The sequence below is a fragment of the Sinohyriopsis cumingii genome, chromosome 10 (genome assembly GCF_028554795.1).
Source record: "Sinohyriopsis cumingii isolate HCF-2022 chromosome 10, ASM2855479v2, whole genome shotgun sequence".
Lineage (NCBI taxonomy): Eukaryota > Metazoa > Mollusca > Bivalvia > Unionida > Unionidae > Sinohyriopsis > Sinohyriopsis cumingii.
The window spans coordinates 62,259,397-62,284,962 of NC_142970.1; the positions used below are offsets into that span (position 1 = coordinate 62,259,397).

The 25,566-nt window shown below is 37.8% G+C and overlaps 1 protein-coding gene and 1 long non-coding RNA gene across 2 annotated transcripts in view; one reads left to right on the top strand and one right to left on the bottom strand.

Annotated features, from left to right (window-relative positions):
* LOC149790239 (uncharacterized) lies at positions 1-22,968 on the top strand. The gene is made up of 5 exons (XR_016424040.1): positions 1-1,138; positions 1,656-1,774; positions 12,501-12,615; positions 21,986-22,092; positions 22,545-22,968. It is a non-coding gene; the product is annotated as an uncharacterized LOC149790239 (long non-coding RNA).
* The window catches only part of LOC149790238 (uncharacterized), a 234,553-nt gene that overhangs the window by 75,997 nt on the left and 132,990 nt on the right, over positions 1-25,566 (bottom strand). The window lies entirely within an intron of this gene.

Genomic DNA, 25,566 nt, shown 5'->3' on the forward strand with positions numbered 1-25,566 from the left:
CCCCCCCCCCCCCGAGTTTGCCACAGAACGCTCGTGTAATATACGGTTTAATACAAAATACATGATTGTGGGCAGGAATATACAAAATTTGGTCGATATACATGATCGTTGGTATCTATTCAAACGAGGGCCATGAAATACATTAGCAAATTCCTACAGTATTTTAAGGCAGGCGATTACGAATTATTTAAACCACGTTTTTCATCTGTCACAGATTTTATAATCATTTTGAAGTGGCTGCTTTATCTCGAGGAAAACGAGCGGTAAGTGTTATACAAAACAAAATCTTAATAGCAATTTGATCACTTTCGCGTCATTTGACAGTAAGAATAGTAATAAATAGAGGATAATTTCTTTTCCTACGTTAGGCCTAATACCTGGTATGTTTTTTAGTGTGGTACACACACAAAAAACAACCCCAAAACAACACTAACAACATTTTAAAAAACCCACAAAAACGAGTGCCGTGCCGAATCCACGGGCTAAAATGCTTTATTATCATTTTTTTTATTTATAGCATCAATCACAAATTGAAATATATACAGTATTAGCGTTGGAAAAGAAAGTTTTCTTTTTGTTATATTTTTTTTTCTCACCCTAGCGAAACACTTTCTGCAAATGACCTTAATAAAGAAAAATAATAAATTAACCTAAACCACTTTGAATGTCGACCGTATCTTTTATTTACACGGCATCATGCGCGGAAGAAAATACCAACTGAACCGGGATTTCAGACAGCAGATGAATTGAAGTTGATTCATTGAACATCATTAGCAATTGTACAATCAAACAGATGCAACAATGAAAAGTGGAACTATGAAAAATCGAGAATGTTAGATTTGCGAAGGATTTATTCCGAATCATTGTCTGCTAATAGAGAATTCATGTCAGTTGCTGTGTCGGCGATGCCCACACAGCGCGCCGTCCAAATGTGAAGTTGCGTTTTGCTGACAGACATAACACTGTGCCATAATTTATCTGATGGCATGTAAAGAAGCTGCTTAAATTATAGTATTTAAAAGTTTCTTCATTTTGTAAGAGCTCAAGAAATTAATTCTGGTTTGAAAGACAAGATGACGGTAAAACTCAGAAGACGTAGCTGTACAGTACCGTTGGTGTTGGAGACGTCATAATAAAGGTAACTGCGTTAACTTCGCTTTTTGTTTGGTAATTTGTTGGATATTATCTTTTGCTGATCTTCTTTGAGCTTGGAGTAAATTTTACATTCTGAACATTTTTATTTGCACTTATCTGCTTAATATGTATTGCTGGGATATCATATAGAATATGAAGTCAGTATAATGGTACTATATTACATATTTGAATGATAAAAGACTGGTAAATGATATAATGATAAACTACAAAATAAATAATTTGCCCAATATCCCAAATATGTTAATTAAAACAAACATTGAATGTAAATTCAGATATAATGAGCAGTTGTAAGAAGTAAGAAATAACATTTTATCCATTGAACCTGTTATGTGTTATCATCATCAGTTTTAAAATAAACACATGGAGACAAGTTTGCTTAAATTCTAAAATTAACACACACACACACACACACACACACACACACACACATATGGTATTTTAATCTAATACAGAAATGGTGACATTGATATATGCAGACCAATAGTTTTTTTCTTCTACAGATATAAATTAAAAAGCCTAATTCTGAGAGTTTCTACAACATTCATGATGGGAAAGGGCCACTAATTAAGAGCTGACATATGTGGAAGAAAAATACCATCCATGTTGAAAAGGGCTAGAGGTAATGTGAGAAAACATAATTTATCAATCTTATTTAACATTATTGTTGATATTTTATCTCAACTGGTCAAAAGGCTAAGTGGGTTTATGTAATGGTCCAGAGTGTGTTATTTATTTCACATCCCCTTCTGTCTTTCAACAGTAAGAAATTAGCTACTTTGGAGTCCATAGTTCTGATCAATTTGTTTATATAAAACTTGGTTTTGGGCTTAAATCAACATCTTGGATAAATCTAATAATGAGCAAAATCCAAGTATATACATGTGATCATGTATAAGATTAGTTGAGTTTTTTAACCAGCCTAAAAGCCATACTTCCACAATATAGGCTAAAATCATTAAGTTGTCCTTGAAGTTTGATGAGTGTTAACCATTAATAATAATAAGGTGATCTTTCATCTGAGTATGTTACCACTGCATGCAATATTTATACATGTAGTGCAGTTTTTACTAAACGTAGAATACATGCTTATATAAATGAGATCTAGATTGAAGAAGTGAAGATGCATACAAATACATGAGGTTATAACCACTACTGCTGATTCAAGTTTGATCATGCTTGGCCATTGGGCTTATAGAGTCAAGTTTCACAATGATGCTTATTATGAGTGTGATAAAGGTATGGTAGTGAAGTGACCTTGCATCTGATTGGCAGAGTTTCTTATGATTTGCACAACAGTGTTTATGATCCAATTTAGATCTGACTTGTTTAATTATTTGCTTGTATGTCTGAGGCTATAAGCAAAATCTATGCATATAATGTGGTGGTTCTACATCTCACTAGCCATTCTTGCTACTGCTCTTAAAACTATTTCTCATTAATTTCATCAGACTTGGTGAATAGATTTATCTCATCAAGATATAGCAAAAGAGCAATTTTGTAAAAAAAATATTCATTCATATTAAACTCAAATTCTGCATCTGATTGGTTGACCTTGCAAATACTATAAGGGCTCTATTTCTGACAAAAAGATTATTTTGATCTAATGTAGCAGAAATGCTTATATGATCAAAACATTGAACATATTTGATGACAAATAAGAAATAGTTTTTCATGCAAATTTGATAAACATTGATAAATCGGTTCATATCATTAAAAGCTTGGAAGAGTTTGATTACATGTGAGACCATCACATATTAATCATTCTTTATTTAGAGAATTATTTTTGTCAGGATTTAGTAAAATATGTAAAATCAATATGGACTGGTTTTGTTATGTACAGCAACACTAGTTGTTTACTGAGTACTGAGGGAATTGGAGTAAGGCAAGGGTACATTGCAGTAGGTAACCTGGTTGACTTGATAACAGGATTTTAACACAAACATTTTTATCAGGAGTCTAGCATACTAACCATTGATTCACTGCAGATCCTGCCCCCATTAGTTACCTTTTAATACATAAAGCATTTGGGTTTTTTATGTCACAAATCCCATAGGGATTAAAATTAACATCATAGGTCTCACTGGATAGTTTCGTATTTTGACATCCCTCTAATTTTTAAGGTAGAAGGCATGAACCTAATTATCACAAGCCTAGCATTTGTAAATTTACACATAAGCTAAATCTATAATGTGGTTCAGATTTACTTTGAGTTAGGCATGGAAATAGGTTGGCTTGTTGGTGACTGCCTGTCACAGTTAGATGAGCATTGGAGATCATATGCGTAACTTAGTCTGCAAATGAGCTGCCGACTTTTATTTGTGTCTGCTACAGAGGTAAATATAATAAAATCTTGATGGTAGAGGGGTGATGAAAAGTATGCTAATTTGTTATAGTACTAGTGAACTTTATTCATGCATAAGGCACATACTGATTCTTTTAGTTGCCTTGTCACAGAAAAATATTGAAAATAGCTATTTCTAGTAAAAAATGAATGTAAAATGTACCTGCATCCTTTGACCCTACCAGAACCAAACTAAAAGCTCAAATTTGTGCAGCTGCTTTTGCTCATCACAAACATAATTGGGAGTATAACTGCTAACCCTACCCTCTAGCACACATTTCATTCATTCATTGGATTAAAGTCACGTGCACCTTTCGGTATGTGCGACTGTTTAGTTTGTACACGTTTGTGTACTTTTTGAATTTAGCGATTAACTTATACAATGCCCCCAAGCAAGCAAGCCGAAGCCCAGGTGCCCCAAAAGGTCCCGCCCAGGCTCTCATCGCTGCAACCTTCTCCATCGTTGTACTCCGTTGGTGGTCTGTTTCTGCATCCTGCATCTCCTTCCTCTCTCATTTCAGGCAGTAACCGAAGCACACCAGCAGCAGTATTATGAAATTTTCGTTGCAATCAATGCCCAGTTCCCTATATTTATTGGGCTATTCCTGTACTATCTTGCCAAACATGTGATTGTCACATACGCTTCAGATATTCCTGAGTTGTGAATTTTCCTATCTTTTGTAAGGTCTATTAAATTTTGTGTACTTTGCGTACTTGAATTTTCCGAAAATTTTTTCACATCTAGTAGGCTTTTAGTAGCCCTTTATTTTGTTTTGGAGATCTCAGTTTGGTTAAGTATTTCGTACGTGTGGCTTTAAACCAATCAGTGTGTTTCAGGGCCAGTAAGTTGTTGGTCAAAAGAGGGCTTTCGTGGGTCAGAATGAAAGCCCTATGTGGTAAAATTTGTTTGTAAAAAAGAAAAAAAAAAAGAAAAGAAAAGAAAAAAAAGGTGGGTAGGGAGTGTGTATGCTATATTTGTGTGATGGCTATAGACATTTTTGTTCGTTTTTCTGCTTTTCCCACATATCCCGACAACACACATTCACGCTCACTTTCTCATTCACACTTATAAGTAGATGTGGGGGGGGGGGTGGCCTTATTTCTTTTGTTTGATTTCGGGAAGGCAATTCTTTTCATACTGGGGGGTGGGGGTGGTTTGATTATTTGAGGCATACTCTTTTCATTGTTTCTGCCTTCATTCCCCAAGGTCTGCAAGTGTCCTGTTCTTTCTTCTTTTACTGCCTTAGGACGTTTAACTTCATCCTGTGCCTTTTCCTGCTCTTTATTTCAGCTCTTTCTGCCTTATCCCGTGTCCGTTTCTATTTTGGTCTTCTCGTCCTTTTGATACTGCCATGTTCGCCGTGAGATGTTTTCTTCGAGGGAGGTGGTTTGATTGCCTTTGTTTCCCTTCGCTTTGACCACTTGGCTATTTACCTGTTATTTTTGTTTAGCTTAGCTATTTGTGATTTATTTTAATGTATATTTTTTTTTTTTTTTTTTTTTTTTATTTTTTTTTATTTTTTTTGATCCTACGGGACCTAGCATGCCGTTATAATTCCGAAACAGTGATTTTGTAATATTTTGTCCTTATCTGGTTTTTATTGTTCGGGTTATGATCGGCTGTGCCAGCCTGTGAACCCACGATACCGAGCCGGCCGTCACAATTCCCAAACAGTGATTTGTAATATTTTGACTGGTCTTTGATTTACTTTTTAATATTTTTTTTTTTGTTTTTTGTTTTTTTTTTTTTTTTTCCTTTTTTTTCTTTTTTTTTTTTTTTTTTTTTTTGAACCTACGGGGCCTAGCATGCCATTATAATTCCAAAACAGTGATTTTGTAATATTCGTCCTTATCTGGTTTTTATTGTTCGGGTTATGAGCGGCGGTGTCAGTCTGTGAACCCACTAGCCCGAGCCGGCCGTCACAATTCCCAAACAGTGATTTGTAATATTTTGATTGGTTTTTTTCTTTTTTGGTTCGATCTTTTAGGTTTATTGGTTTTAATTTCTTTACATGGTCTCTCTTTATACCCAACCCTTCATTCGGTTTAGATTTGTCCCCTTTTGCCTATTTTGTTAATGAATGTCATGATGTTATTATAGGTCATTCCTATGTTATTGTTTTTTGCCACAAGTAACTCCGGGTATGTCCACCGTTCTCCTATTTGTTCCTGTTGAGATTTTAGTTCGGCCCTTTCCTGGTTGTATTTGGGGCATATATTTATTAAGTGTGCGATTGTTTCTGGAGTTGGGCAGTAGGGGCAGTTTTCGGTTGGTCCCCTTTTTATGTGTTTCCCTGCGCATCCTGCCAATAGTGTTTTACCTGTTCTTATTCTATTTATTATTGTTATATCGTATGGATTTTTGAAGGTCGGACTTTCGACTTTTCTACTTACTTTTTTCATCATCGTGTGTATTAGACTGTTTGCATCCGATTTTTCCCATAGCTCTTGCCACATGTCATTGATCTTGTCCCATGTTATTGATTTCAGTGACGCTGTATGCTATATTTTGGGCTTTTGGTTCGTTTGTGGCGTTTTTTGCTTCTGCATCTGCTTTGTCATTGCCTGGGATTATGGATGTGAGAGGGTATCCATACGAATTCAACGTGTTTGTTGTTTTTTTCAATCTCTTTAAGTAGCGATCTTGCATGATTAATCATATTAGGTCTGCTCTTGGATTGGTCTGTTGCTAACGATTGTAGTACACTGTAAGAGTCGCTTAGAATGACTGCCTTAGTTGTGGGGTATGTTTTGACGTATGTTAATGCCATTAGTATTGCCATGAATTCTACCGTGTATATAGCGCATTGGTCTGGGAGTCTTTTTCCAACGGCGACATCTAATTTTGGGATCACTATCCCTGCTGCAGTTTTATTTGGATTTTTGGTTTTTGATCCATCTGCGAAGATTTGCGTGTATGTCTCGTATTTGTTGTCAATGTACGTTAGTATTGATGCTCTTAGTCCTATCGGGTCATTTTGTTTTTGTCCTAGTTTACGTAAGCTAAGATCTATTTGTGGTGTGGGACAGGTCCACGGGGGGTCTGGGTAGTACCTTATTTTTTCTGGGTTGATATTTGCGATTTGAAATTTCCTTTTTAATTCTATAATTATTTTCCCACTAGGTATTTTTTTATTTTTTCCTTTTGTATCGAATGGTTTGTCGCATGCTAAGAGGGCTTGTAGCGTGAGGTGGTTGGGTTGGTGTATTGATATTCGAGTCGAGTATCGCAGCATCAATTCCTTCCGCCTTAGGTCTAGCGGGGGTTCTCCTACTATTATTAAGATATCTTGTGTGGGGGTACCATTTAGGACGCCGGTGCATACCCTTAGCGCTTTGGACTGTGTCTAGTTTCTTTAGTAACGTGGCGTTCGCCGCTCCATATACCTGGCAACCGTAGTCCAATTTTGCTCTTATAAGTGCTCTATATAGGGTAACGAGTGTTTTTTTGATCAACCCCCCAATTCACCCCTCTGAGGTTTCTGTGGAGGTTGATGTCTCGTTTGCACTTCGTTACGAGTTCTTGGATATGAGCTGCCCACGTGAGTTCGTGGTCGAATACCATACCTAGGAGTGTCGCTTGTTTTTCGAATTTGATGGGTACCCCCTTTAGGGTTAAGTTTGGAGTGGGTGGGGGGTGGCCACCTCCCGGATTGAAAACTATGCCTACTGTTTTTAGAGGTGACAATTTAAATCCCCATTTATCTGTCCAATTTCCTATATCGTTTAGTCCTTTTTGTAAGTGCTTGGTCGTTTCTCTGCTGGCTGGGTTGCCAGTTTTCCATACGGCGCTGTCATCGGCGAATTGGGATAAGTCAAGGTGGTTGGGTTTTACCGCTGTTTCCAGGTCGTTTATCATTATATTAAATAAAGTTGGGCTGATTACGCTTCATTGTGGCGTGCCATTTTCCAGTTTGTATCGTTCGGAGTAGTCTTGTCCTAGTCTGACTTGTATCTTTCTATCGGTTAGGAAGTTAGCAATAAATTTGTATATATTGCCAGTTATTCCGTATGGTTTAAGTTTACTTATCAGTCCCTTAGTCCACATTAGATCATATGCTTTTTCCATGTCTAAGAAGATGGCTGTAACATATCTGGATTTTTAAAATTTTTCTCTAGATGCTAATTTGACAGCGGTTTCTAGTCTCATGAGTTGGTCTATTGTGCTTCGGTAGTTGCGAAACCCGCTCTGTGTATTAGCTAGTAGTCCTTTGCTTTCTAAATGGTATTTCAGCCTGTTGTTTACCATAGTTTCCATTATTTTACATATATTGTCTGTTAGTGATATGGGCCTGTATGATTTTATATCGCTTGAGGGTTTTCCAGGCTTAAGAATCGGGACCACTACTGCCTTTTTCCATCTTATAGGTATGGTACCGGTTTCCCATATTTTATTAATGAGGTTAAGTGCAATTGTGACAAGTTTTTTGGGTAGGTTCTTGTACATTTCATACCCCAAAGTATCCTCCCCGGGGGATGTGGTCTTTTTGCCGGCGAGGGCCTTTCTCCATTCGGCTTCTGTAAACGGAAGGTTTAGTGGGCCGTCATTATTTCCTGCTTCCTTTATGTTGTCAGAGTTGCTTTCCTCAAATTGCCTTTTATGATTTTTAAACTTATCCTCTAAGTTGGTATTGCTACACATGTTGGCGAAATAGTTTGCGAATAATTCTGCCTTATGTTTGTTGTTTTGTCCAGGTATGTTGGGGGTTATTGATTTAGTTTTGCCTCTCATTTTTTTAATTCTTTACCACACCTCCTTCGATTTTGTGTTAATATCTAGTTTTGAGCAGAATTCTCTCCATGAGTTTTGTTTAGCTATCATAATAGTTTGTTTGGCAGTTTTTTCCTTTTCCTTGTAGTAGTTAAAGTCCCTATTATTTTTAGTTCTTTTGAATTTGTTTAGAGCTCTTTTTTTCTCTTTAATTGCTATTTTACATTCATTATTCCACCAGGGCACCGTGGGTTTGGGTGCTACTCCTTTAGTTTTAGGAATTGTTTCTTGGGCCATTGTGTTAATGGTTTCTATTAATTTGTCATTAAAGGTGTCAATGTCCCGGTGATATATGGTTTCTGGGTCGATTGAGTCACCTATCTGTTTGAACCTAATCCAGTTGGCCTGTTCGTATTTCCATCTTGGTGTGAAGGACGCTTTATTTTGAGGTATTCTAATTTGTATTTCTATATTTATAAGGTAATGGTCACTTCCCATAGGGTCGCTTTCATCAACTTGCCAATCAGAAATGCCTGTTAATCTTGGTGTGCATAGAGATAGGTCTATTGCTGATGTGTGGCCTGTTCTGTCATCTATCCGGGTGTGCATTCCGTTGTTTAGAAAAACTAAGTTGCATTTTTGTGCCCATTTTTCTACAATTTTTCCTTTAATGTCCGTCTTTTGACTCCCCCATAGTTCATTGTGCGCATTGAAGTCCCCGCATATTACCACCCATTCTCCACAGTCTTTAATCATTTTGATTGTTTCGTCTGCACTTAAATTGCGCTGCTCATTTGTTTCATAGAGGTTAACGATTAGTACCTGCTTAGTTTGAGCGGTTATTTTGACTATCTGTATTTCGAAGTCATTGGGCGGTCTACTATCTGTTAATTTATGCATTTCTGATGTAATTCCATCTCTAACAAAGGTTGCTAACCCCCCTCCTCTTGCTGTGGGGGATCGATGCTTTAGGTATTTGGTGTTGTAGCCTATGATGTTTGGGATACGTGAGGTATAATTTAGGTGGGTTTCCTGTATGCATATAACATCTGGTTTTCTTTCCTGTTCAAGTATTTTGTTATTTAGTTGGTCAGCGTGGGCCCTAAGGCCGCGTGCATTCCATTGCCATATTTTGATTTCTGCTCTGGAATCCATCTCTAGTGCAAAAAAGTCTTAATAGTTTGTTTAATTTACTGTTGTTTTCGTTTTATGCGTGTTTCCTACCAGTGAGGGTGCTACCTATTTATTTTGTTTTTGGTATCCTGATTTTTGTTTTGGCCTGCTTATAGTTTACCCCATGGGAGATCATATATTCGACTATTAGGGCTTCTCTAAGAGCCCTGGTGCATTCTGCGTGGTTTGGTTTGTGGTTATCACTACAGTTAGCGCAGTGCTGATTGGTGGCGCTACATGTTTTCCGGTCTGGGTGGTGAAGACCACATTGATTGCACCGGAATAGGTTTCCGCAACTCTTAGAGTAATGCCCCCAATTTTTGCAGTTGCCACAGAACCGTGGTTTGTTTTTGAAAGCAAAAATTTTTTTAGCCTTGAGTTTTTCAGCTATTTTGATAGTTTCTGGGGTGGCGCCCTTAAAAAAGAGTACCACTGCAGTGCTATCCTTTCCCCTTCTTGTTTTTAGGCGGATTGCTTTCTCTACTTCCTGTCCTTTACTCCTTATGTAGTCTACTATTTCATTGGTTTTATTTTGAGTTGATACGTATATGACTCCTTTGTTGTGTGTTTTTGGGGGGTTTGGGTCTATGTGTTGTTTTGTTCTGTTGTGTCTAGTGACCTGAACATTTATTTGGTCTATTCTTTCAATTTCCATATATTTGGCAATCTGTTGTTCAGTGGTGCATTTGATTATCAGCAAGTCGTCTCTAGTGCTTTTAAGCGTGAATTCTCCTTGGTGATGTTTGTTCAGTTGCCATGCTATGGTTTTAAAGGCTAACTTCGTTATTTTGGAATTTACTCCCTTGACGAAGAGAGTCAGTTCAGCGGGGTGTTTCTTGTTTTGGATATTTTGCAGACTGGTCTTTTTTCCCCTGGTGTTTGTCTCTTTAGCTGACTTTGTTTCGTTGTCCATAACCGGCTTGCTGGGTCTTGTATTCTGACAGTTAGTGTGTTCCTTATTCTTTCTAACTGGTATTTGGGATTTGGTTTTCCTATTATTCTTACCTTTTGTTGAGTCGTGTGTGACTGCTTTATTTGTGGTAGGGTGAGGGCGTTCTGTTTCATCTAGTAGGTTCTCAGTTTGAGTCCCCTGGCTGCTAGTGTTTTTAACCAGCGTGGTCTGGGTTGTTTTTGTGCTTGTTGAGTATTGTTCCTCAGTTTGGGTACTCATGTCGGATGTAGTTTTGCGGTTACTCGGTAGATTGTCCACATTCTCGTTTACGCTTGGTGACAGGTAGAGTCTACTCATCGAGTCAGTTGGGGTCGAGTTGAAAATTGGCGTTAAGAACTGTATCTGTCGTTTTTCTCTTAGGGGGGATGAGACTGCTTCGGAGTAAGTTTGCCTTAGTTTATCTGCCTTTAGGTTGACCAGGCAGCTGAGATAACTATTTGATGATGTGACATTAATTTTGTTGTTATCCATCTTGAGTTTCTTTATTTGATGTAAGGTATATATGACGGGATATTTCTTTAGTTTTAATCCTGGGTTTGTTTTGATTTCTTGCAATTTATTTGAGTTTAATTCTAGCTTAAAGCTATCTGTCTTAACTATACTTTATTCTACTTAGTACTATGAAAAAGCAACAGCTGTAAGGGGGTATGCAAATAGCTTTTATTCTGATTTGTGTAATTAATTATTATATTACTATTATCCAATTTAAACTTATTGAAAATTATTTTCTAGCCAAATGGTCAAAGTAAAAGGTTTTACTTACCCCGATCCAATTTTCTTTTTAAGATCTTTAGAGTTTTTAAATACAGCCTTCTAATTATACAAGTTTCATTACATTGGTCGATAATTAGTCACATGTGATGACACTTGTAACTAATCAAACCACAGCAACTGAGAGCAGACTAAGCACTGATATTTATATGGTACAGTGGCAATATACAGTCTGTCTGCCGCAACACATGAAACAAACTGGACAAATCTGAAAGCCTTGAATTTGACTTTATTTATCTGTATGGTAGAACAGAACCTGAGTTGAAAAGCTTTTAAAGAAAGACCTTGATATCAAACCTAATAATAACTGCAGGAGTTATATTATGGATAATTAACCATTCTCTCAGTTTCAAACTGGGCATTCCATCCCATGGGGTTCTAAATGTAAACCAAGTGTAACTGATATCCTAATGAACTGTAAAGACCATAGCAGCACAACAGCAGGGGACCAGGTATGTCCAGATCCAGAAATCACAGACCAGTTTCAAACTGATGATGAACCACATAAAAATTACACATCTGCTAGAACTTATGTTATGAAGATAACTTAAATTGCATTATTATTAATCCTCCTCCTCACATTCATCATAATTGAGATGCATCATATATGTTTTATTGTAAAATAGTTTATGCAACATAATTCAGTGAAGACCTTTGCTGCCAATTTACCAGTGAACCATTTGTTTCAATGAACATATTTTATGTTGTAACAAGGAGCATCATTTAAACATTATGATACACTTATCATACCTGTATATGAAATCTTAATACTAACACTTATACTTGCAATACTGCTACTAATAAAAACACCTGCATTGATAATTTGATTATGTTCAATTGGACTTGTATCTAAATGATCACCAGCTGTATGAAAAGACATATTTTAATATATAGATATTGGATGAAATACTAGTTACCACAATTGAATAGTCATATGATAAATGATATATTATTTTAAACAATTTATATTTGCAGTGAAACATACTTTTACATTATTTTCACTTAAATTTCATTTATAGAGCAGTATACTCTGCATTCATTAAATTACTGAAATGGTTATAATACAACAACAAATACTGCAACTTCCAGAATCACAAAAATCAAAAGATATAAACAAAAACTTCCCTACATGTATCAACAGTTGTCACTTAATAGACAGAACTCTGAAGATTTAGAATAGGATGTTAACAAATTAGGTATTCAAGTTAAAAAGAAAAAAATACCAAGTAAGCTTACTACCAAAAAATCAAACAATAACAGTGAATTTTAGTACATTCCCAGGAAACAGAATATATGATTTTTCTTAACTTGATCTGATACATCTTAAATCTATAGAAAATGATTCATATTGTATGACTAAAATATTATGTAAACAAAAATTCCATCACTTTTTTCAGATGCAACATGCATACCCCAACCCATCCTTCTTGATCATAAAGTATACCAGCATTCCACTATAAGATGGGGAGCTGTAGTGGCTCAGTGGTTAGCTTTCTGGACCTGTGAAATAAGGTAGGTTCAAATTCTACCATCAGACCAACCTGGGTTAGCTACCATGGTGTGTCCTTGGGCAAGGCACTATACTTAAAGTGCCTTGGCACTAAATAACTTACTTGTGTTGGTTTACCATAAAAGGCCAAACCAAACACAAAAAAACAACAACTTTAAAATATGAGTTTTGTCAATACTAAGTAATTGAAAATCATACTGAAGAAATGTTTTTGTTAATACAGATTAATGGATCTAAAAAATCTCTTTCTTCTGCAGGAGTTTAAAATGTTAAATTAAAAAGGTCATGGTACACATTGCTTTGTTCGTACACATCAGGCTCCGTAACCCATATCCAACTAAAAATTTTAGTAGAGTCTGAATAAAACATATTTTAATCTGGATGATAATATTCTTTCTCCATTCATATATTACACCACCAAGATTGATCCAAATAAGATTACATTTTACTATAACACTGAGGATGAGTATGCCTCTTAACAACTTACAAATGTGGAGAGAATGGAGTTAAACTGAACTTTGATTTCTTTTCAACCATAGCACAAGATGATCATTTATTATGAAAAAACCTGAATAAAGTTGGAGTTCATGACCATGACAGTCTTGATACAATATAAATTCAATATATTATTGTTGTCTTGAGGTATAGTTCTGTATATTACAATCTCACACAAGATCAGGGTATATTTTAGTACTATACAGTTAATTCGGGATTGTATTAATACCTATTCTGGTGAATGAACATTAAATAAGATTTACTATTTTGGAACCAGTTGCAATAAAGTTTATTAAACAAGAGAAAATATGACTTTACTATAATATCTAAAATGTAAAATCTGCAAACAGAATACTTGCTTGACTTTACACTTCAACTATATCATAATATTTATTTGAAATGAATTTATACAAATGGCATTAAATTGGGTTTCAGGCTGGTAATGACAATGGTAGTAGTGAATAGGGACGGTCTAGGGACTAGGGAACTTCCATGTTAAAAAGGGTATATCCACTCTGGGGACTATGTAATTTAACATGGGAGAAAAAAAAAAAATATCCATTCTAGGGACAAGGGGAATTTAACATGGGAGAAAGAAAAAAAACTATTCACTCTAGGGACAAGGGAAATTGAACATGGGGAATAAATCGTGGGACTGTCTTGGGACTAGGGGAAATGGAACAGGGTCGGGACCCTATTTTAATAAGGTCCCGACCTGATGGGTCTATGAAAATGGAACAGGCGAAAATTGAAACAGGGAGGGGTCTCTATTTTTTTATTATTTTTTTAAACAAAAAAATAAAAAAAGGGGTAGGCAATTGAAAGTCAAGATCTTTTCGAGAGATAGGAATGGCCCTGAAAAGGGCCTTTGGTTTTATGTTAATATACCCTTAACATAAAGGGCATCTGTGACATCTTCTTCTTGACCTTAGGCTGTGCCTGACTGCAGGACCATAGATTAAGACTCTTTTGAGGCATCCTTGATGCTCCACATAAGATTCTTCGCATCCACAGGCTGGTGTCTGTCCTGTGGATAACTGTCCAGTTGGATCGGACATACATTGATATGTCCGTCCGGAACATCATCGAAGACACAAGCGTTGAAGATTGTACATCGGTCCACATGTTGGGGTGCTGAGTAACAGGTGAAGAAATGCAGTGAACTGTACTTATTTATAGGGGGAGGAAGGATTGAAACGGATTGAGTTTGTTGACCAATCCAAACACGCGTTACAAAATTCAGTCAGCCCACGTCCAATCCGAAGAGAGCAGTCTGTGACGTCACATAGTCTATATAGATTCGCTAGCGCCTGTGCGTAGTCAATCTAAGCGACAGTTTTTCAACATGACGGAAACTCAGAAAACGATTAGTTTGGGTGCACTGATGGTGGAGACTACCCAAGGGAACCCAGACTTACTTTCAGAAGAGGTGAATTGGGATTTTGTGGATTTTTTTACCTTGCAAGAATTTGTTCCTGAACCTTCGTCACCTTCTCCTTCATTACCGCACATGGAAAATTTTAGACAGAGACAGAAAGAAGAATTGGAGAAATTTATACAACAGCAAAAGGAAGCGGAACAAGCTTTTCTCCTACAGCAACAGCAGCAAGAAGAAGAGGTAAGAAAAAAACAAGAAGAAGAAGACGCAGCAGCAAAGAAACAAGGGTGTCAAAATCAAACGGTCACGGTACTGTTAGACATTTTAGTTAAGAAGTCTGAAACAGATGTATCAGACTTCTTTATTACGGCCGAAGAGAATACGACCTTCCCAAGCTAAACACTCCAACCCTGTGACTACGCCTACTGCACCATCCTTAGTGATTTCAACGAAATCATCATCAACAGTACGCAGTCCAGAAGTAGGCCTTGGCCATGGCAAAGGCTTAAGACAGTTAAAGTTGATTGTTTAAACTCACCCCTTACACCAAAAAAGGCCCTTTTCAGGGCCATCCACGTCTCTCGAAAAGAGATAGGCTTTCAATTGCCAATAACTAAAAAAAAACATTTTACCCAATAGTACCTGTCTGTGTATGAGTGTGCGTGAGTGTAGGTTCTTATTTTAAAATCAAAACCCAAAGACACTTACCTTTTATAATTAATTTATTCTTTTATAAATATTTACAATTCACAATTCACAACAGAGCACTTTAAAAAATTCATAGACTTATTCTGTCTCATTGTTCACTCTCTGTTTTTTTAATTTCTTCACCGTCATAGTCTTTTCCTCCTCTTCCTCCTCACTTTCTTCCCTTCTTTTCTTCTCCTGTTTCTTTTTCTTCACCTGTCTGTTTTCTTCCTCTTCCTCTTCCTCTGAAGAATCCCTCTCTTCTTCTGACTCCTCTTGTTTCTTTTTTGGGCAGTCTGATGACCAATGTCCTTTTTCTTGACAATAATAACAGGTATCTTGACTTTTGTCTCTTCTAACCCCTTTTTTTTCTTTTTTGACGGTCTGGACACTCTGAAGACCAATGCCCTTTCTTCTGACAGATATAGCAAGTATCTTGACTTTTATCTTGAAAGGAAGGAGAGTAGTCCCTCGGCTGGTCTGAAGAGAATTTTCTAATGACCCCTCGCAAAGCTCTGATGAAACGTTCAATCTTGGTAGTCTCTTCCATTGTTGTGCTCAGTTTGAGAGTGAAATGAATAGTGAAAGGACAAGACACATACCCTTTATATACGCTGGTCTGCTATGACTATAAATTAATCCATGGTGTTTAAACTTTAGTCATTTGACTTTTTGCTATCGAGATGAAATGATCCAATTCATTTGAGAAGAAAGAAGAAGAAAGTAAGAGGCAGAAACGTGATCTATCGCCTCGTACTAGGGCTGAAGTCTTGGCACAAATTCATGCCAGTGATTTTGAAGAGGACATGAGTGAACCAGAATCCAAACCCTCTAAACAAAGTTTACCACCCTTAGTCAACCCTGAAAAGTACTATGACATTCGAGAGACGGAAAAGCGTCCCTCTAGAAAATTTAGAACTACGGCTTACAAATACACAGTGAAGTTTAAAGATTTCAAGTCTGAAGTACTGTTAGAGAAAGCAAAAGGGTTCATCACCGACATGTGGGATTCTTTGCTCACCACACTCAAGCGACAATGTCAACCCAAAGAAGATGATCGCTTGAGACTTTCCATACAACATGACGGCTTGAAATCCCCTGTTTGGATCGAGTTTAGCAGCCCTGCAGAATTGACCACTTCTAAAGTCATGGACAAGATTCAACACGTGCAACAATCTAATGACCAGTTTGACATCACCGATGGAAAAGCCACACTGGACATGACCCACGTCTCTCCTCCTCAAGGGACCGGACAATGCAGAAAGACCTTATTGGTCAACAACCTTCGCATTACCAAAACAAGTCTTGTCCAAATTAACAATTTTCAAGACCACATGTGTTTAGCCCGAGCCATCGTGGTGGGATGAACCTATGCCGACAAGAACGACACGGTAGAATGGAAAAGAGCCTGGGAGAACATTCGAAAATCGAACCGAGCCAAACAACGAAATGAAGCAGAACTTCTGTTACAACAAGCATGCCTGTCCAAAGACACATCCTGTGGCATTCCTGAGATGCAAAAATTGCAAGATGCCCTAGCTCCACGATACACCTTGAAAGTGCACCCTCAAGAAGTGCGCGGGTCTCTGTTGTTTCGAGGGAAAGACTTTAAGGATGGAAAATACATTCACCTCTATCATCACGATGACCATTTCGATACCATTACCACTATCACTGGATTCCTGGGATACAAATATTACTGTGAGAAATGTGACTTATGATGGTTATAATAATCGAGAGCAACACAAACATTGTGGATCGAAATGCTCAGGATGTTTGGCCTCTCAACCCTGTCTGAGCGAAGGGCAAGAACCAGTGCATTGTCCTGCTTGTCTGCGCACGTTTGTCAGCCCTGCCTGTTACCAACAACATCTGAAGATGCAAGGTTCACAGAAGAAATGTGCTTGTCAACTCCTGAGATTGTGCCCAATGTGTGGACAAGGTCTATGTATCAACAGTACCAAGGCACACGTATGTTCAGGAAAGAAAAAATGTCACATGTGTCACTGCATTGTGGACTTGGAACACCAATGCTACATACAAAAATACCAATCCCAACCAGAGAAAGAGGATGGTCACAAGAAGAAGAAAGGCAATTTCATCTTTTTCGATTTCGAATGCATGCAAGAGATCAGTATTCACATTCCTAATTTCTGCGTGGCTCATCGAGCGTGCGAGAAGTGATTCAAGAACCTATCTTGAGTTATTGCCCTCACTGCAGTAAGATTCCTGGAGGGCGTGAAAAAATCTTTCAAGGACCGAACACACTAGCCGATTTCACACAATGGGTCTTAGACCCCATCGACAAGACGTGGAGCCAAGAGGACATCGAACATTATTATGGAGATTGTCATTGTCATGCCACGGTGATGGCTCACAATTTCTCCGGATATGATGGACAGTTTCTTTTGAGATGTTATACGGAACGTGGCATCGAGCATCCTAAAATCACTTTGAACGGAGCCAAAATCATTTTCTTGCAAGTGGGACAAGTGCAGTTTAAAGATTCGATGAGCTACTTAGCCATGCCTTTGAGTCGAATGCCTAAAATGTTTGGAATGACAGAAATGGCTAAAGGATACTTTCCACACTTTTTCAATACAGAAGCCAATCAACACGCCGTTCTACCCCATTTGCCTCAGGCTCACTATTACGACCCTGACAACATGCGTACCGAACGAGAAACTTTCTACGCTTGGTACCAGGCTCACGCCTCCGACCCTTTCGACTTTCAGGAAGAAATGCTAAAGTATCGTCGTTCCGACATGGACATTTTACGGCGATGCTGTGGAAAATTTCGAGAACTGTTCATGGAACATGGAGGGGTTGATCATTTAAAAGAGGCTTGCACCATTGCCAAAGCGTGTTCCTTAGTCTACCGACAACGATTCATGCTTGAAAACACTGTGGCTGTCATCAGTCCTCAAACGACCAACTATGTCAAACGTCAATACTCGGTCAAAGCCCCATGCTGGTTGCATTACTTGTGCGACAAGGAAGACAAATGGATTCAGCATGCCCGCAACGGACAGGGCGAAAGATCATCGGAATGCATTCGGTCAATGGCTGGGACTTAGAAAACCCCAAGATCATGTACGAGTTTAACGGTTGCTTATTTCACGGATGTCCCGTCTGTTACCCTGACCGCGGCACTAAAAATCAGTTCTTACAACGAACCATGGAAGACTTGTACCAGGCCATTTGTCAGCCACGCCTAAAGTTAGAACAGGAAGGATACCAAGTGGTGGAAATGTGGGAACACAAATACAATCACCGTTTGAACACCGATCCCGAGTTTAAACGCCTCATGGAAAGTTACCAGTTCATGGACCCCCTGAACCCAAGTAATAGTTTGTACGGAGGAAGGACCAATGCCACCTGTTTGCTGTACCAAGCTGACGAAGAGAAAGGAGAAGAAATCATATACTTGGACGTGTGTTCACTGTATCCCTACGTGTGCAAATATTGTTGCTTTCCTGCAGGGCACCCACAATTGTTCACCGAACACATCGACCTAAAAAACATTCGACAATACGAAGGCTTGATCAAGTGCAAAGTTTTGCCTCCCACGAACCTATACCATCCCATCTTACCTCGCCATTGCCAAGGCAAACTTATGTTTCCTTTGTGCCGTACTTGTGCTGAAACGTGCAACCAAGATCAACCTTGTCATCACACCCAGGAAGAACGGGCCTTGACGGGGACATGGGTCAGCGTAGAATTGTTCAAAGCTCTGAACATGGGATACCAACTGTTAGAAGTGTACGAAATTTGCCACTTTCCCAAGACACAATAATTCCACAAGGGTGACCCCACGCAGAAAGGCATTTTCGCAGACTACGTGGATGCCTTTTTGAAACTGAGCAAGAAGCCAGTGGCTATCTGTCCTGGTGTCACACTCCCGAAGACCAAAAGACATTCAGAGAGAAATTCTGGGCACAAGAAGGCATTACTTCAGATCACATTGAGAAAAACGAAGGCAGGTGATCGTTTGCCAAAGTGATGTTAAATTGCTTGTGGGGTAAAATGGCACAATGACCGTGTTTACCCAAGACGGAGTATTTCACCGAACCTTCCCGCTACTTTCAGATGATTCACGACAAAGCCAAATTCATGAAACACGTGGACGTCGTTCGTGAGGATTTGATCTTGGTGAATTACGAAGAAGATCTGAACTTTGTAGAAGATGACCCCTTTGGAAATGTCATCATTGCAGCTTACATGACAGCTCATGCTCGCTTAAAATTGTACGAAGCTTTAGAACTGTTAGGGGAACGTGTCTTGTACTTTGACATGGACAGTTGCATTTATATCGATCACCCGAGTCAACAGCACCCTGACATCGAAGGAGACCGTTTAGGAGCCTGGACAGACAAGCACCCCGATGACAAGATTCTAAGTTTCGTTAGTGGTGGTCCCAAAAATTACGGCTACGAATACTGGGCCAAACAAGGAGAAGTGCACACGAAGTGTAAAGTGAAAGGACTTACTCTGAATTATCGTACCAGTCGAGTGGTCAACTTTGGCATATTGAAAGAAGCCTTGCAGTCTAGAGATAGTGACCACCTATCAACCCAACAAGATTGTACGTTTACCCACACACCACATCGTCAGTCGACCCTTGGAAAAAGTCTATCAAATCGTGTAGCAGAAGCGAGTGCGGCTTCCCACCCACTTTACTTTGCCGTATGGACATGTCGGTATAAAACATTGGTTGTAAGAGGATAGCCACCCACCAGAAGGATGACTTCGCCGCAGCAAGAATCGAGTGAGAAATCCAGTGAGAACTCCAAGTTCAAACCCTACCATTTTCCAGTCTTCTTACCTGACTATTGTGATTGTGCCCGTCGATTGGACATGTTTCAAAAATGGCCTACGGATAGGGAAGGATTACCTTCTTCGTATGTTTTAGCTAGAACAGGATTTGTCTACTTCGGACCCGAGTCAGGATTGGGATACGAAGTACAGTGTTTCGCTTGCGGACTTAAGTTACGAATGGATCTATGTATCTACAAAGATTCAGCTATTCTGGAACATACTCGATGGTCTCCGCACTGCCCTTACCTTTCAATGGCCTTTCCACCCATTAAACTACGGTACAATTATGATGGTACCTTAGAGACGGTACCTTCCAAAACTAGACGTAAACACATTGCATCCTATTTCATTGTTGTTTCTTTTCCACATAATAGCTTATTTTTTATAAAATGTTAAACTTTACTAATCTTTTTTCAAGATCACTTTAGTTTGCAAAAATACATCTTGTCATTTATTGGCATTCTACATTGAATTTTGTAAACTAGCTATAAACCTGACCTAATTACTCAACTTAACTGCTGACAGAAACAGTCTACAGTAAATGTATTTCATTTCTGTAGCTCGATGGATAAACATTACATCTTTTAAAGCTGTGCACAGAATAGGCCGACATATCACGAGTCAGGAAAACATGGGGGTGGTATCCCCTGTGTCCAAAATTAATATCATTTTGAATAGAATATTCTAGTGACAATTGCCTCTTTTCAAATGGTAAGCATTGCTTTTTTTTATTTTCATCAATCTGTCAAATTCGGTATGCATTTTGCTTTAATATTTGAGATGGAAACCTTAGGTGCATAGAAATGTCAGACAGCATTGTACATCATGGATGGTGTCCAACATACTTTTATGATCATAAAACAAAATCCCATTTTTTAGTTATGGCCACTGATTTAAAAAATATTCACCCAAGCTAAATATAATAATAATAATAATGAGGACTTTGTATAGCGCCTAATCTTTAGAAGCTCTAAGCGCTTTGCAACATTAGACAACATAAAAACATACACAATGATATGATTACAAAAACAAACACCATGAAATTAGAAAACATAAAAAACATGCTGAGAATATTTAAGGTAGTTAACATTATTAAGTCATTAAGTTTGTTTTTGTAGTCAAAATAAGTAGTTTTGAGAGCACTCTTGAATGGGATCACTGCGTCTTTGTGACTAAGTTCAGTGGGCAATTCATTCCATGTTGCTGGGCCCTGGTATGCAAAAGAATGCTGTCCATGTGACTTTGTTTTCATAGTGAGAATAATGAGTATATGATTGTCGGAAGAGGAGTGTAAGTATCTTGCTTGTGTGTACACATAGGTGAGGTCGGATAGGTATGTTGGACTAGAGTCTGTCAGTGAAATGTAGCACAGAGAACTAATGTTGTGTTTGATTCTGGATCGAATGGATAGCCAGTGTTGGGTACAGAGCAGCGGGGAGGTGTGCTCTGATTGTGGTACTCTAAGTATGATCCAAGCAGCTATGTTTTGAACTTTTTGAAGTCTCTGCAGTAGATATTAAGATGAACCAGACAGAACTGAGTTACCATAGTCCAGTCTTGAAAGCAGTAATGAACACACAAGTGTTTTAGTGGCATCAACTGAAAGATATCTGAGAATGGAGCTGATGCGTCTCAGCTCAAGATACGCAGCCTTGCATATGTTCATGACATGTTGGTGCAATGTGAGAGTACTGTCCAGAGTAACACCTAGGTTTTGTACTGATTGTGTGAATTTAATGTTGGTGTTGCTGATATTTATTGTGTGAGGTAAAGGATGTGAATGAGAAAGTCTTTGATAAGTAAGTATGGCTTGATTTAAATTGTGTTTTTCATGTGACTTGCCAGAGATTTTTAAATGAATTGATAAAGTAACTTGAGACACATTTCAAAGTACATGTTTTAAAAATATTCCATTGATTATTGCTGGCATTTAGAAAAATGCAATGCATCCTTTGTTGTGAAACTTATTTTAAAACATTGTATTACTCATGCAGAAGCCTGCTTGAAAACTAATGGCAAAGCAAAGGCAAATGGAATGGAAGAGACCATATCAGAGACCCTCAAATATGCACCCAACCAACGCAGAATGATAAAAAACAAGGTAATCCAAATGACTCTTATTTCATCAATTTTGGATTCAGTTTCGTCTTTTAAAGCATAGTATTTGCAAAGCGGATGCATTTCTAAACTGATAACAAAATCAGCTTATCTTATTGCCCAGGACTATCAGAGCTAGAGTCCAGCTAACTACAATATGCATATATCTTGTCTGATCGGACAAGTGCCTCCATTTGGAATTTTTATTCATATGAAATATTTGGATGAAATAAATTCATCTTTGTGCAAATTGATTGCACCATCCACTTGCCAGAAATGACAAGTAAGTGCAAAGTTATCTTGTATCATGGCTTAACGATAGTAAGGGAAGCACAAGTGCAGTGAAGAAAATTTCATACATTTTTATAATGCTGATTAACATGACTTCTGCATATGTAACTAGTGCTGAGATGATATGACTTTATTTAAGCATTACAATTTTGTTTTAATTTGCAGGTGCCTGAGCAGAAGAAGTAATAGATAAACTTTACAGTGGAGTTGGAGACTGATTCTGATTCATAATCTTAATTAAATCTAGAAAATAAACATTAAAGTCATATTAAAATATCTGTTGTATTGTTTCCTTCTTTCATTTTTCTCTTAAAAACAAATGTCTGAACCTTTAGTCTGTAAATTCAGTGGATTCCTTATCAGCCCATCTACTTTTACTTTACACCATGCTACTTTAAAAAAAAAATGAATTATCCCCATTGGGGTAGGTCCCCCCAACCCCCCACCCTACTTTGTCAACTTACCTGCCACATTTAAATCTAATGGAAGGCCCTGCTGTAAAGCCTGTTAGTAAAACTACCCAACAAGAGGATTTCATACATTTGCAACTCCTAGATGGATGGTAATGTTTTCATTTTTGTAATGTAGATTTGGACATTCTTGCCACCAGTATGGAATATGTGTTTCAGAAACACAAGCAGCTTTCATCAGATTTGCATATAGGTTTTATATGTTGTGAGTATGTTGAAGGAAGTTTTTTTAAATAACATCATATGAGATGATGCCAGTGGAAATGGCAGAAAAGTGTCTGTATTGTTCACCAACTACACCTTGTTCTTACAAAATGTGGCTGTTACACATTCCCATGATGATGTCACTGACAGCCATCAGTGAGGAATGCCCCAACAAGCATAATACAAATTGCTTCCATTGTAATTGTTACAATTCCATTCTGACCACTCCGGTGTCCTAGTGGTTAGAGCGTCCGCCTCAGAAGCGGGAGGTCATGGGTTCAAACCCCAGCCAAGTCATACCAAAGACTTACAAAAATGGTATTAACAGCTACCTCGCTAGACGCTCAGCATTAAGAGGTTAGTGTTAGGACTGATCGGCCTGGTGTCAGGATAATGTGACTGGGTGCAACATCATACTACATGTTTGCAGCATGATGCCCCAGTGCTATACATCACTATAAACTGCCACACTGCAGACATCGTAGCAATATGACTGAAAAATTATTCAAGCTACGTTAAAAATCCAATCACACACACACAATTCCATTCTACGATCCAGAACCAACACTAATTCCGTACTACAGTTCTTGCATTTCAATCCAATTTTGCTTTTGAAATGTAGTGCCACTCAATTCATAATGAACCCATTCATTTCAAACACTCGCAAATACTTATTATTCCTGTCTACAACTGAAAAATATCTATATAAAAAAACGTGTAACTGTGTTTTATGCAAGGGCATGGAGATGCACAAAAACTTGCACCTGAAGCTTGAATAAAACCCCGACTGTGGATAAGACTTTACCCATCGATTACCCCAGCTTGGGGATAAATTCCGACCGTGGCGATTTATTATATATCCTATGACTGCTCCAGCTTGAGGGCAAAATCCAAGCACATCCCTAAAAAGATAACAAGTATAGCGGCTCTTTACCTTCTGTAAATGCCACTTGAGCTTCCTGATGCTGTTGTATCTGCCATTTGACAGAATCATGAATGTGGATATATTTCTTAATTGCCTCTAGTTGTTGAGCTAGTTTAGCTGTATGAAATTCCTTTGTGCAGACTCACTCATTATTAATATTACAACAGTGATTTAATTACACATCACCTGTCAGCACACCGATGATAAGTCAGTTATTTTATAACACACCAACAAGCTTGCCCCTTGCACCCCCCCCACCTTTTTTTTTTATTTGGGCACCTGTGGACATGAATCTGCAAGGCTCAAATTGTCATTTTTAATATAAGATCTCAACATTTTTAAGGCCTTAATTTTAAAGACATCCTTAAAACCCCCAAAAGGTTATTAACTGGATCACCAGCCTTCGTTTAGAGTAACAGCAAGTATATATATATATATTTAGGTCTAAGGAAACACAATAAAAATGTTTGATTTAACAATGACATATTTGCCTCAGGTCTGTGATCCTGAAGTGAATATTAACTGTCCATTTATTTTCTTGGCTTTTCTTTACTAGGAAATTGATTATAGAGATTTCTGCAATGGTGAAGGCAATGTAAAAATTGGTTACTATAACATACTTTTTACGCCATGTTTGAAAAAATAAATCCAATGGAAAGGTTATAGTCTGAAAATCTTCATTAAATTAAGTTAATATAGGGGAAAAAACTTTAAGAGTTCATAAATATTTTTCAGTGCTGAATAAAGATATAACATAACACTTTCTGCTGTGATTTTAATAGTTTCTGAGAGCATGAAAAATTTCTAGAACTATAATGTATAAATGTTTTCAAAAGATTATATTAATATGAGGGAAAAATCTGTTATGAAATAAACTGACAAGATCTTGTATGAATTCATGTTATCTTTAAATATGATATTTGTGTGAAAATATCTGGAAGAAAAAACAAGATGGTGCCACTCACACATACAATGTGGTTGCCACAGTAGCCATATTAAGAAACTTTTTATCGCTACTTCTGAATGGATAATTGTGTCAGCGTGTCAACATGTGTACAAAATACTTATGTTGATGTCTAGCAGGTCCTGAATGAGAATTATGGTGCTGTACAGACATCCTATAAGGCCACCAATGTGGCCATCCTGAAAATCTTGGTATAACTACTTCTCCTGAATGAATCGTCATATCAGTGAAAGACTTCTTATGTCTAGTTGGACGTAAATGAAAATAGTACCAATCTAACCTCCAATATGGCTGTTTGAATGGGCATCTGGAAAACCCCTTCCTTGCTACTTCTCCTAGATGGCTGGTCATTTTGACATTGTGCTTTCACTAGATGACCTATTTGATGTCTGGTTGGCCGTAAATGGAACTATGCATATGGTTTTGATGTCTAGTTGGTCCTAAATGTGGTTTTTGCTGCTCATAAACTTCTAATGGTATTATAGTTGGTTCCTTAATGAAACTGCTGTACAAAATTAAAAGGCCTTCTCACTTTCTGTCAAGTTGGATACAATTATCTTTACCAGCTAGGATTTCTTGATCCTCTTTTTTATACATCAACCCTTCGCATATGTAGTTAGCTAA